This window comes from Alligator mississippiensis, chromosome 1 (assembly GCF_030867095.1).
Source record: "Alligator mississippiensis isolate rAllMis1 chromosome 1, rAllMis1, whole genome shotgun sequence".
Taxonomy (NCBI): domain Eukaryota; kingdom Metazoa; phylum Chordata; order Crocodylia; family Alligatoridae; genus Alligator; species Alligator mississippiensis.
Genome location: NC_081824.1, coordinates 472,888,858 through 472,900,960, shown reverse-complemented (window position 1 = coordinate 472,900,960; position 12,103 = coordinate 472,888,858). Strand labels below are relative to the sequence as shown.

Here is a 12,103-nt window from a genome sequence, read left to right as displayed (position 1 = left end):
CGCTGGCAGCAGAGTGGGACGGAGAAGCATCAAGAAAGGACTCACTGCGCATGCCCAGGCCAGGAGGGGCGGGGACAGCAGAGGTAGAGCAGTCACTGCGCAGGTGCCACCGGGTCGGCGGGAATCCCTGCGGGGCTCCAGAGCGAGGTGCGCGGAGCGGGGTCGGGCGGGGGCGGTCTCGGTGTCCGTGCCCGTCCTCTGGTCCGAGTCGCGCCGCGCCGCCTCCTCCCCTGCAGCCTGCGGGACCAGGGCACGAGCTCCCCACGCCAAGGACCTGGCGCTGGGGCTGCGCTGCCGGGAGGCCGAGGGCCCGGCGAGGTCGGTGTCCGCGGGCGGGAGCTGCGCGGGCGCCGCAGGCAGGGGCAGCGGGCGGAGCGGGCGGTGCTGCAGGCCCCGGCTGTGCTGCCCACGGAGGCGCGGAGCGGGGTGCGCGGACGCGGCATGGAGACCTGCACCGAGGCGCTGACCCTGTCACACGGGCTTCGGCTGGGGCAGGTGCCGGCATCGAAGCTGCACGTGCAAGTATTTCACTCGGCGCGTCAGTGAATCAACGTGTGCCTGCGGGGTGGTCCCTGCCGCCCCGTCTCTCCCAGCCCAGCTCCCCCATGACAGGTTGGTCTTGTCCCCAGGTCGCGGTCAGTGTGGCGGCCGGGGAGGTGACCGTGGGCAGGGTGAAGCCCGCCGGGGCGCTACAGCAGCCTGGCGATTTCTGGCTGGAGCAGGCGCGAGCCCAGCCTGCAGATAGTTCTCCGGAGGAGGCAGCACCGAGGGAAATCGCAAGGCCTCGGGACCAGGCCCCTTGTTGCCCCAGAGAGGAGCCGCTGCCAGACGCGGGATCTGGTGAGGGGCCACGTGCAGGCCTGGGCCTGGGTCTGGGGGTCTCGGGGGCTGTCCTGCGTGTGGGGAAGAGGTTCAAGCGTCTCCCCTTGCCGGGGACAGCGCTCTGATGTCTGTAGGTGGGCAGCCGTGGGTGGGACACCCGGCCTGTCTCGATGTATGTGCAGCACCCAGGGGAGAGAGGCTTGATCTTGGTTGTGCCTTGTCCTGCCGCCATGGGAACAGGCAATGACCCAATTCACGGTCCACCAATCCGTGCTCCCTTCTTCGACTGTTTCTCCTCCATGCCCAGGTCGCCCCAGGACGAGGCCCTTCCTCAGCAGCCGGTGAGGCGCTGTGGCTCTGCCTTTCCCAGCAGCAGCAGCAGGCGCAGCCCCCCAGTGGGAAGGTCTCTGTGCCAGGACATGCAGCTGGGGGAAGTGGCTTTCCTTGTCCCCCCCACCCCCTGAACAGGCCACGCCTCCTGGGGAACACTAACCTCGCATTTCCCCACCACTCCCTTAAAACAAGGGGATAACATGCCCCCCTCCCCATCCCTCCAGCTTCTTTCCCTGGGAGCAAGGTACCTGCGGGCCCTGACACAGTGCTGTGATTGCTGCTCTGCAGCCCCGGGACAGAGCTACGGGGGTCCTCTCCAGCTTTTGCTAGCCAGAGCAGTGGGAAATTGAGTCCTGTCTCCCCACTCTTCCACACAGGAAAGCCTCCAGCTGCTGCAGTCGGAGACTAGTACCGGACAACAGGGCTTTCATGTGCTAGGAGCAGCAGGGCTGACCTGTGCATGTTCTTCCCTACGCACAGGTGCAGAGACCATGAGCAGAGTTCATCAGCAGCTTCCTGAAGAAGAAGGGCCTGCAAACCTGGAGCTGCTGAGGACTTCCCCGGGAAGGCTGGGGGAGAGGGCGCCACAGAGCCCTGAGCTGGGCCAGCTGCAGAAGGGGCAGGGCAGGCCGGCAAAGCAGGGGGAAAGCATGGAGGTGAGCAGGGCACGAGCTCCAACAGGCTGCACCCACATCCCATGTCAGCCAAAAATGGAGCATTTTGCAGATGTGTGTGTCATGGCACATCCTGCACACAGCTGTCACACAGGGATTGCGGGGAAGGTGGTGGGGGCTGAAGGCAGCTGGAGCAGGAGACACTGATGGGCTAACGCTTGTGGCTACAGCTCCAGGAGGTGTTTGAGGACGTGGCTGTGTATTTCACGCGGGCAGAGTGGGAGCTCCTGAAAGATGCAGACAAGGTGCTTTAGCAGGACCAGATGCTGTGAAGCCAGGACCAGGACCAGGAACCAGGAACTGTGAAGCCCTCATTTCCCTGGGTAAAGCTGTTTCCTGCTTCTCCCTGTTGCCATGTCAGCTGTGTCACTTATTGTCTTCTCCCTGCTTCTGAGCACTCATCCCTGTGAACCTTTCCCTGATGCTTGAAATCCATATCCTCCCCCATGGCTCCATGGGTGACCAGGCCTCTCTGGCATTTCGTATCAACATGTGCTCCTTTTGAGCTGGCTGCCTTCATCTGAGTCGTTCCTGTTCTTGCAGCCCCCGGTGCTTCCATATGCAGTCATTTCTTGGCAAGGGGGTCTACCGATTTCAATGTGGTTGTGTCATCTCCAGTTAATTGGGCAAAAGAATTCACTGCCAGCTCTTCCTTGGGAAATGCTTCTGATTTCCTCCTTTTTGTGCCTAGCCTGTCCTGTCCCACACGTGTAACACTCCAAGCATGCTCAGTCAGTGATGTCTAAATCCTCTTTCTCCTCATTTGGTTGCAACCCAGCAGAAGGTAATGGAAGTCTTAGTGTCTGCTACTGTCACCCCTGGGATTTGAATTTCCTCCACTCAGTCTCTAGTGACATGTGGACACGTGTTGGACCTGGGGTACTTCTATCACCAGGTCCCTGGAAGCATCTGCTCACATTGCTTCCTAATGTCTTCATCTGAACAGGCTGCAGGCTCTCGCTTGGCTGTGTTTACTTGGAGACTTGCTCTGAAGCTCGCTCTGCTGTTTCCAGAAGTTGCATAGATTCCAGGAGCAGGGTAAGACCTGTCAAATGCCTGTTGTTTCTCGGCCTCTTGTGGGCTAAGATCAAGTTGCATTGATCTGATATGGGCTAGGATTGAGTGTAATCACTGCAATGGTCTTGGTACCTGAGCCAGAATAGATTTAAATGGCAGTGTGTAGTTGAGCGTGCACCCCTGTCCAAATGTGGAAAGAACTCCCTGCGAGAGACTTGTAAATAGCTTCCTGCTGGCCAGTGTCCAGTGAGAGGATCTCGGCTACACCCCTCCTTTATGGAAGTGTGGAAGTCCTCCTAGCTTCATCCTGTGGCCTCATGCTGCTCCAAGGGCAGGTGAGACTTGGGGGCATCTGAACCCATGTCCTTCCGGTTTGGGCCTGCATATGGGATGCCTGCCAATCAATTTGGGAGCATCCAAAGCTGCGGGCTGAAATGTCTGGGGTGGAGGATACTTGCCAGTTCTAGTGCCATATACGGTTTTTGAAAGATTTGAATTTTGCTCAGTTCAAAAGGATTTGTAACTGATCTGGCTAATTTGACCTGGAACATGAAAACATTTCCAAAATAAAAACAAAAATGTGCAGAGCTCAAGTATTTAGCTTCACATTGCTTTTCTAGCACTTCCTTTTCCTTGTTCTTGTTCGCTGGCATGGCGTTGCATCAGATCAAGTGTTGTAAAGTCGAAACTGACATCATAACGTTGAAACAGGGTGTCAATTTATAAACATTGCAAGTGCGAAACCTTGTAACTCCATGTTGTAAGTCGAGGACTGCCTGTATTAGCGAAGCTTGTTATATAATACTTGCAGATCACCCTTCAGGAACGACAGTGGGGAGGTGGGGGCTGGAGAGAGGCTGGCAGGGACAGAGCTCTGCATCCACCCTTGCATGTACCCGCTCCCCTCCCCCACTGCCACTGCAGGTCCAAACCCTTTTCTGCCCCTTCCCTATCACTTCGGGTCCAAGCCCGCTCCCCCCTCCTTGCCACTGGTTCCGGTCCAACCCAGTTTCCCCCTCCGGACCCCCACCAGTTCGGATCTAACTCCATTCCCTCCCCCACACCCCCACCAGTTCAGGTCAGACCCCATTTCCCGCCCCTCCCCGGTGCTGCCGGTTCAGTTTTAACCCGTTTCCGCCCCGCCCCGTCCCGCCCCCCCAGCTTGGTTTACAACCCAATTCCACCCCGAACCGCTTCGAGTCCCACCCCATTCCCCCCTGCCCTCCCACCACCGCCGATTCAGATGCGACCCCCCCCGCGATTGGTTCGGGCCTGACCCTGTTTGACCCCACTTGCCGCTGGTTTGGGACTGACCCCCTTCCCCGCTGCCGCCAGTTTGGGGTGACCCCATTCCCTGCCACTATCAATTCAGGTCCCACCGCGTTGTCCCCTCTTCCCCACTGGTTTGGGTCTAACCCCACTCCACCACACTCCCCTTCCCCCACTCTGAGTCTGTCTGGCCCATTTCCACCTGCCTGCCTCCCCTCCCCTGTATCCCTGCCGGCCACCGCCCCCAAGGCACCCCGCTGTGTGGCAGGCCTGACCCCAGCCAGTCCCCCCTGCCTGCCGCCTCCCACTCCCTGCTGGCTATTGTGAGGAATGGGTTGGGTATGTTCAGCCAATCAGTGCCTGCTCTCTTGGCAACACATGCATAGTTGGCCCGGAGCATTAAGGACAGACGGACAGACTTCTGGGAGATCTGTCAACTTGACAAAACCAGGTTCAATTTTCCTTCCAACACCTCCGTCCCTGGGAAATCTGTTGGTCTTGCACCCTTTTTTATAAAACCTCAGGGTTGTTGGTGATTTGTTTCCTATTACTGTCCCCACACCACCTGGGTGACAAAGGCCATCATCTATCAAACGCTTCTCCCTGCAGTGCCTTCTCTTTCATCCCAAGGGTTCACCCTCACCTGTGCTTTAAGGCCCCAGTAGAATCCATGAGTTCACTGGATCCATTCCCCAGATCCCAGTTGGTTATTTTGCAACCAGGACTGAATCACAAACTCTCTTTAACCACTGCCCCAAACAGGATATCAAGGCCCCACACCCAACTTAATCTGCTGCATCCAGCAAAGACAGGAGGAGCTCTGGGTCTGCGGTGATGAGGACCATGGGGAAATCTCAAGCTCTGAGGACCTGTGGCTAGGTGAGTCGTGGCTGTCCCCTCCCCCAAATCCCCTTTCAGAAATGCTCCCTGTCCACAGTGTCAGGGCCTGAAACTTGCAGACCTGTCCTGTGCTGCCCATCCAGGGTGCTGACCTCAACTAGTTTATGCTGTAGTGTGTGCAGGCAGGTGGCTTTCCCGTGCCCTGAAATTCCAGACTGTGGAGACGAGCAGTCGTTCACTTCTACCCCCCTCTAACTACAGAATGGCTCTATGGGGGAGTGCGATTCATGAGCTTTCGTGTTGCAGGGGGAAGTGAATCCCCCAAGGCTTGTGCCATTGTGTTTTGTCTCTGGACCGTGAGTGTCACAGAACCTGGGATTCAGCACAAAGTCCACATGAAGGTTAATGCCAAAGCCTTTGTCCCAGTGCAGATTCTGGTGATGTGCAGGCCTCCTGTGCTTCATCAGCAGAGGAAAGCCCCATGGGCTCTGTCACGGCGGGGTCCTTCAGGAGGGCTGTGATCTCCCTGAGGTCCCTCTCACCGTGTCAAGTCCGGCCCAAGGGCACCCTCTTATTCTCGCCTGCCACGTCTTTGATGTTCAGTAAGTTCGGGAGGCTGCCTTACACCTCCTTGGGCACAGCTGATTAGGACCTCTGTCCCTGTGTGTTCCCGGACCCCCTGGGGGTCTCCCGGTATGATGGGCGCTCCCCAGGAACCCTAGCCTTATGGGCTACGCGTGGCTCCTACCAACCCCTAATACCATGCCCCATGCTTCGCTGATGGGATAGACGTTGTCCTGTCACAAATCAGCTTGCCCACTCTCCCGGGCCTCCTCTGTAATCTAGCCCACTCCTGGGCCTCCCCTGTAGTCTAGCCCACTCTGGGCTCTCTAATACACAGCCCCTCACTGGGACTCTCGTCGAGCCCACTCTGGGCCTTCTCTAAAAGTGTTGTCCTGCTCAGGGACCCTCTAGCGGGTCTCCGGTCCTTTAGGCCAACCGCACGGCTACCCTCTCTGATCCCGGCTCACCGCACTGCTATCCCCCTTTGCCGGGGACCACCGTAGCACCTTGCCTATCTGAGGGCTGTTGCCACACTAGCCTACAGCCAGGCTCACTACGCCCATCTTGGGCTTCTCAATAGTCCCCCTTCTCTGGGACCTTACACGCCCACGCCGGGCTTCTCAATAATATCGCCCCCTCTCTGGGGCTCGCTGTGCCCCCGCTGAGCTTCCTAATAATATGGCCCCCTCTCTCTGGGGCTTGCTGTGCCCCTACTGGGCTTCCTAATAATGTGGCCCCCTCTCTGGGGTTCGTTGTGCCCACGCTGGGGCGTCTCAAAGCTGCTCCTCTCTGGGGCTAGGGTCTGCGTACCCCGCACACAACCCGGGGTCTATGTTCCCCGCCCACAACCCACTGGTTGCACTTCTCACTGCAAGCTGCGCCTTCACTGGCACCGGGGTTCCCATACCACTGGGGTTCCCCCTGAGAAACCTGCGCCCTCACTGGCGCTAGGGTCCCACGCTCTGTAGGTCCCTATGAGAGCACTGCGCCCTCCTCAGGCGCTGGGGCCCCCACACTCCCGTGGGGCCCCTTTATGAGGCCTCCTCCAACCCCTATAGCCTCACCCAAACCACCGGTGTAATAGCAAAGCAAAACATACTGCAAGCCTCCTGGCTACAACTCAACACACGCCCTATGGCTATAACAACATTGCTCCATGTCACAGCGGTACTTGCTGTTAGGCTTCTCTCCGCATCCTAACTGCAGCAGCTCCTGCCCCTCTGGCTGCTGGCAGGGAACTGCCAGCCTGTCCTCAGCCCTGGGCTTTATGAGGGCCAGGGCCTGCCTCCTACAGGCAGCTGACTCACATTAGTTGCCCTGGCAACCCGCAGCTGTGGTTATGTTCTGCCAGGGCTCTCTCTCCCTGGCAGTTTCTACTCCCTAGGAGCAGGCACTGAGGTGCCCTGCGACAGGCTCGTTCCCTGCCCCAGAACTTTCCCTGGAAGCAGATAGTGTTGCACTTACAAACCAGATTTTTAACCTAGTGCTTTAAAAATTGACACAACACTTCGTTAATGAATACCAGAAAGACTTGCTTTACTAGCTACTAACAGGTTACAAAACCAAATGACAAAGGTTCTTTCCCAATATCAAATAAATGAGCTGTACTACCACACAGTCTTCGTATTAGAGCCAGTGATGCTACTCATGCAGGCCTAAAGCTAGTTCAAGTCTTCAGCCTTCTCAAAGCGTGGATCCATTGCCTTAGTCCAGCTGGGAGCAGGTTACAGTTTCCCTTTTCCCCCTGGAGAAGATGCCCAGACTAGACTTTAGGAAAGCTGATCTCTATGCACTCAGGCGATGCTAGACTTTAGGAAAGCTGATCTCATTGCACTCAGGCGATTAGTCAAGGAAGCACTGCAGAGTAGGAGTTTTGATGGGATGGGTGCCCAAGAAGGGTGGCTGTGCCTAAAGGAAACGATCCTTTGGGCACAAAGCAAGACGATCCCCTAGCGAGGCAAAAGAGGGAAAGGGACCAGGAGGCTTCCATGGCTGACAAGAGAAATCCAGGGCAGCCTAAGGGCCAAAAGGGGAGCACATAAAAAGTGGAAACAGGGTGAGATCACTAAAGATGAATATACCTCCTCTGCTCGTGCTTGTAGGGAGGCAGTTAGACGGGCCAAAGCTACCATGGAGCTGAGGATGGCAACCCAAGTAAAGGACAACAAGAAATTGTTTTTTAGATATATTGGGAGTAAAAGTAAGGCCCAGGGAGGAATAGGACCGCTGCTAAATGGGCAGAAACAATTGGTGACAGATAGTGGGGACAAGGCTGAACTCCTCAACGAGTTCTTTGCCTCAGTGTTCCTAAGCGAGGGGCACGACAAGTCTCTCACTGGGGTTGTAGAGAGGGAGCAGCAAGGCGCCAGACTTCCACACATAGATCCTGAGGTGGTGCAGAGTCACTTGGAAGAACTGGATGCCTTTAAGTCGGCAGGCCCGGATGGGCTCCATCCGAGGGTGCTGAAGGCACTGGCCGACGTCATTGCAGAGCCACTGGCGTGAATATTCGAATGCTCGTGGCGCATGGGCCAAGTCCCGGAGGACTGGAAAAGGGCTAACGTGGTCCCCATTTTCAAAAAGGGGAGGAAGGAGGACCCGGGCAACTATAGGCCGGTCAGTCTCACCTCCATCCTTGGTAAAGTATTTGAAAAAATTATCAAGGCTCACATTTGTGAGAGCCCGGCAGGACAAATTATGCTGAGGGGAAATCAGCATGGGTTTGTGGCGGGCAGATCGTGCCTGACCAACCTAGTCTCTTTCTATGACCAGGTTACGAAACGCCTGGACACAGGAGGAGGGGTGGATGTCGTATACTTAGACTTCAGGAAGGCCTTCGATACGGTATCCCACCCCATACTGGTGAACAAGTTAAGAGGTTGTGACATGGATGACTGCACAGTCCGGTGGGTGGCGAATTGGCTAGAGGGTCGCACCCAAAGAGTCGTGGTAGAGGGGTCGGTCTCGACCTGGAAGGGTGTGGGCAGTGGGGTCCTGCAGGGTTCGGTCCTTGGACCGATACTCTTTAATGTCTTCATCAGCGACTTGGACGAGGGAGTGAAATGTACTCTGTCCAAGTTTGCAGATGACACAAAGCTATGGGGAGAAGTGGACACACCGGAGGGCAGGGAACAGCTGCAGGCAGACCTGGATAGGTTGGACAAGTGGGCAGAAAACAACAGAATGCGGTTCAACAAGGAGAAATGCAAAGTGCTGCACCTAGGGAGGAAAAATGTCCAGCACACCTACAGCCTAGGGAATGACCTGCTGGGTGGCACAGAGGTGGAAAGGGATCTTGGAGTCCTAGTGGACTCCAAGATGAACATGAGCTGGCAGTGTGACGAAGCCATCAGAAAAGCCAATGGCACTTTATCGTGCATCAGCAGATGCATGACAAATAGGTCCAGGGAGGTGATACTTCCCCTCTATAGGACGTTGGTCAGACCGCAGTTGGAGTACTGCGTGCAATTCTGGGCGCCGCACTTCAAGAAGGATGCGGATAACCTGGAGAGGGTACAGCGAAGGGCAACTCGTATGGTCGAGGGACTGCAGACCAAGCCCTACGAGGAGAGACTAGAGAAACTGGACCTTTTCAGCCTCCGCAAGAGAAGGTTGAGAGGCGACCTTGTGGCTGCCTATAAGTTCATCACGGGGGCACAGAAGGGAATTGGTGAGGATTTATTCACCAAGGCGCCCCCGTTGGTTACAAGAAACAATGGCCACAAGCTGGTAGAGAGCAGATTTAGACTGGACATAAGGAAGAACTTCTTCACAGTTCGAGTGGCCAAGGTCTGGAACGGGCTCCCAAGGGAGGTGGTGCTCTCCCCTACCCTGGGGGTCTTCAAGAGGAGGTTAGACGGGTATCTAGCTGGGGTTATCTAGACCCAGCACTCTTTCCTGCTTATGTAGGGGGTCGGACTCGATGATCTATTGAGGCCCCTTCCGACCCTAACATCTATGAATCTATAGAGCCAGTGATGCTACTCATGCAGGCCTAAAGCTAGTTCAAGTCTTCAGCCTTCTCAAAGCGTGGATCCATTGCCTTAGTCCAGCTGGGAGCAGGTTACAGTTTCCCTTTTCCCCCTGGAGAAGATGCCCACCATCTGCTGGCACTTTGCCCTTGTTATACTTGTTCAGTTGTATAGCTTCAAAGCATTTTTTCTAGATAGTTGGTTAATCAAAGTTTGAACAAAGCAGGCAAGGACAGAATTAACATATTACAATTATGTCCTCTGTGTGTGTGTGTGAAGTTTGCAAGATTTGATCAGTTTTGGAATGGGATGGGTATTGATTGAATGAGATGCCTTCAGGGAGTTGATTACAGAATACTGTGTTTCGATAGTTATTTTAACAGTGGAGCTGCATCAAATGATTTATGAGAGATGCTTGACAGCCATTAAATGCCTGTTTTGAGAGAAGTGTTTTGATTTACAAGCTTCCTTGGCTATATGGGATACCTCTTACTGGACCAAAGCAGGTTTATTAAAATGTAAATGGAGATAAGAAGAAGAATAAATAGGTTTGAATTTCAGGAAAGTGCCCTGGTTTAGCATAATAAACATTTAGAAACTGACTGCCTGTTTAGAGAAATATACCCTAATTAATAAGTGCATATGCAAGGCAGTGAGGATCAAAGGCCCCTAGGGACAATAAGCATGAGTTAATTTGGGGTTAGATACAGTCAGTGAGTAGCCTGACTTAGCATAATAAACATTGGGTACATTAGGAATGTAACACAGGAGATGTGATCAATTTGGGATTGGTTTTTTTTTTTTCACATGGTCCCAGCCATGATATTGCATTTTTATACAAAAGGTATTGTTTTAGCAGTTTAATAATTTAAATGGCCAAGCTTTTACAGTTATCAGGTAGGACACACAACCCTGCTCCTTCCAAAAGGGAGAGCCACAGCTCTTAAATCCTCCCCTCCCAAAGCAGGCTTTGTGTAGGAGGGATGAACCATATGGGCTTTTTCTACCAAGTAGTAGCAGCTCGCGTAATGTAAGGCCATATTCCCCACACATCTTTGACTGCTGTTGAGCCCCCAAAATCCATTGTGAGACTGTTCATCCTGCTACCAGATGAGAAGGTGGCTCTGACCTCCACTGAGCAGGGAACATTAGCCTGCCACAGGGGCTCGTCCCTCCCTCAAGCCCAGCACTTGGGGTTGGGCAGGAAGACCTTGTTCTTCTAAGGAAAGCAGGTGCCAAGGTCCAGTCATGCTTGGAAGCCTGTTGCAGCAGAGGGAATAGCAGTGGCAGGAACTAACTTGGCGTTCCTCTTCCCCACGCAGGAGGTGCCTGGCTGCTGAGCAGAGCAGAGGAAGGGCCTGCAAATCTGGAGTCACCCGGGATTACCCCAGGGAGTTTGGGCAAGACGGAGTCCGTGAGACTTGAGGACAAACGATGGCTCCAGAGCCAGGGGAACCCCCAAAAGCAGAAGGAGAATGTAGCAATGACCCAGATGCGATCTCTCCTTGGGGGTGAGAGTGAAGAAGGAACAGAAGCCAGACAGAGCCCTGGGCGCAGGGAAGGATTTGTGGAGCTGAAGAGCCATGAAGCCAAGTTCTTCTGGAGAGAGACCCCGAATCTAAGGCGAGCCAGCAGGAAGGGCCTCAGAGGGCAGCAGGAGCTCCCCACCACGCCCAGGGGCAGAGGCCGCCCCTGCCCTGAGTTCTGGAAAAGCTTTAGCTTCCTCTCACTCCTGGCTCTGCACAAGATAAGCTACATTGGGGAAAAGCGCCACCTATGCGTCAGGTGTGGGAAGGGCTTCACCTGTGGCTTCGCCCAAGCTACTCATTGCAAGATCAATTATGGAGAGCTCCCACACCACTTAACCAGATTTGGGAGGAGCTTTGTGTGCCTCTCAGAAGTAAGAAAGCACCAAGATGTGCATAGGGGAAACTGTCAGTACCGTTGTGTCACGTGTGGCAAGACCTTCACTCATTTCTTCTCCCTAGCTCAGCACTGGCACATTCACGCGAGGGATAAACAGCATCGGTATCCTGAGTGTGGGAGGCGTTTCAGACGTTCCACCAACCGAGCCAAACACCAGTGCATCCACACAGGGCAGAAGACACATCACTGCTCTGAGTGTGGGAAGAGCTTCACCCAGTCCTCACACCTGGCTGTACACCAGTGCATCCACAAATGAGAGAAGCCACGTTAATGTTCTGAATGTGGAAAAAGATTCAGCAATTCCTTTAGCCTGACCAAACAGGACTGCATCCACACAGGGGAGAAGCCACATAAGTGCACTGAATGTGGGAAGAGCTTCACCCAGTCCTCCCACCTGGCCCTACACCAGCGCATCCACACAGGGGCGAAGCCACATCATTGCTCTGAGCGTGGGAAAAAATTCAGTGATTTCTCCAGACTGAGCAAACAAGTGCATCTACGTACGGGAGAAGCCAAATCAGTGGTCTGAATGTGGGAAGAGGTTTACCTGTTCCTCCAACCTGGCCATACTCTGGCGCATCCACAGAGAGGAGAAGCCACATCAGTGATCTGTGTGGGGGAAGAGCTTCATCCACACCTTCAGCCTGGCATTCCACCAGCGCATCCTCACAGGCTAAAAGCTACATT

At 54.7% G+C, this 12,103-nt stretch overlaps 1 long non-coding RNA gene across 3 annotated transcripts; it reads left to right on the top strand.

The window, feature by feature from the left end:
- Positions 1 to 683: 683 nt before the first annotated feature.
- Positions 684 to 11,592, top strand: LOC132248727 (uncharacterized). 3 transcript variants are annotated; one of them, XR_009460078.1, is made up of 5 exons: positions 684 to 840; positions 1,636 to 1,811; positions 2,000 to 2,152; positions 4,878 to 4,994; positions 10,813 to 11,592. It is a non-coding gene; the product is annotated as an uncharacterized LOC132248727 (long non-coding RNA). The 3 variants fall into 3 exon arrangements; XR_009460080.1 differs by lacking the exons at positions 4,878 to 4,994; positions 10,813 to 11,592 and adding an exon at positions 2,776 to 3,553 and having other exon boundaries at positions 687 to 840; XR_009460077.1 differs by lacking the exons at positions 4,878 to 4,994; positions 10,813 to 11,592 and having other exon boundaries at positions 695 to 840; positions 2,000 to 2,736.
- The last annotated feature ends 511 nt before the right edge of the window (positions 11,593 to 12,103 follow it).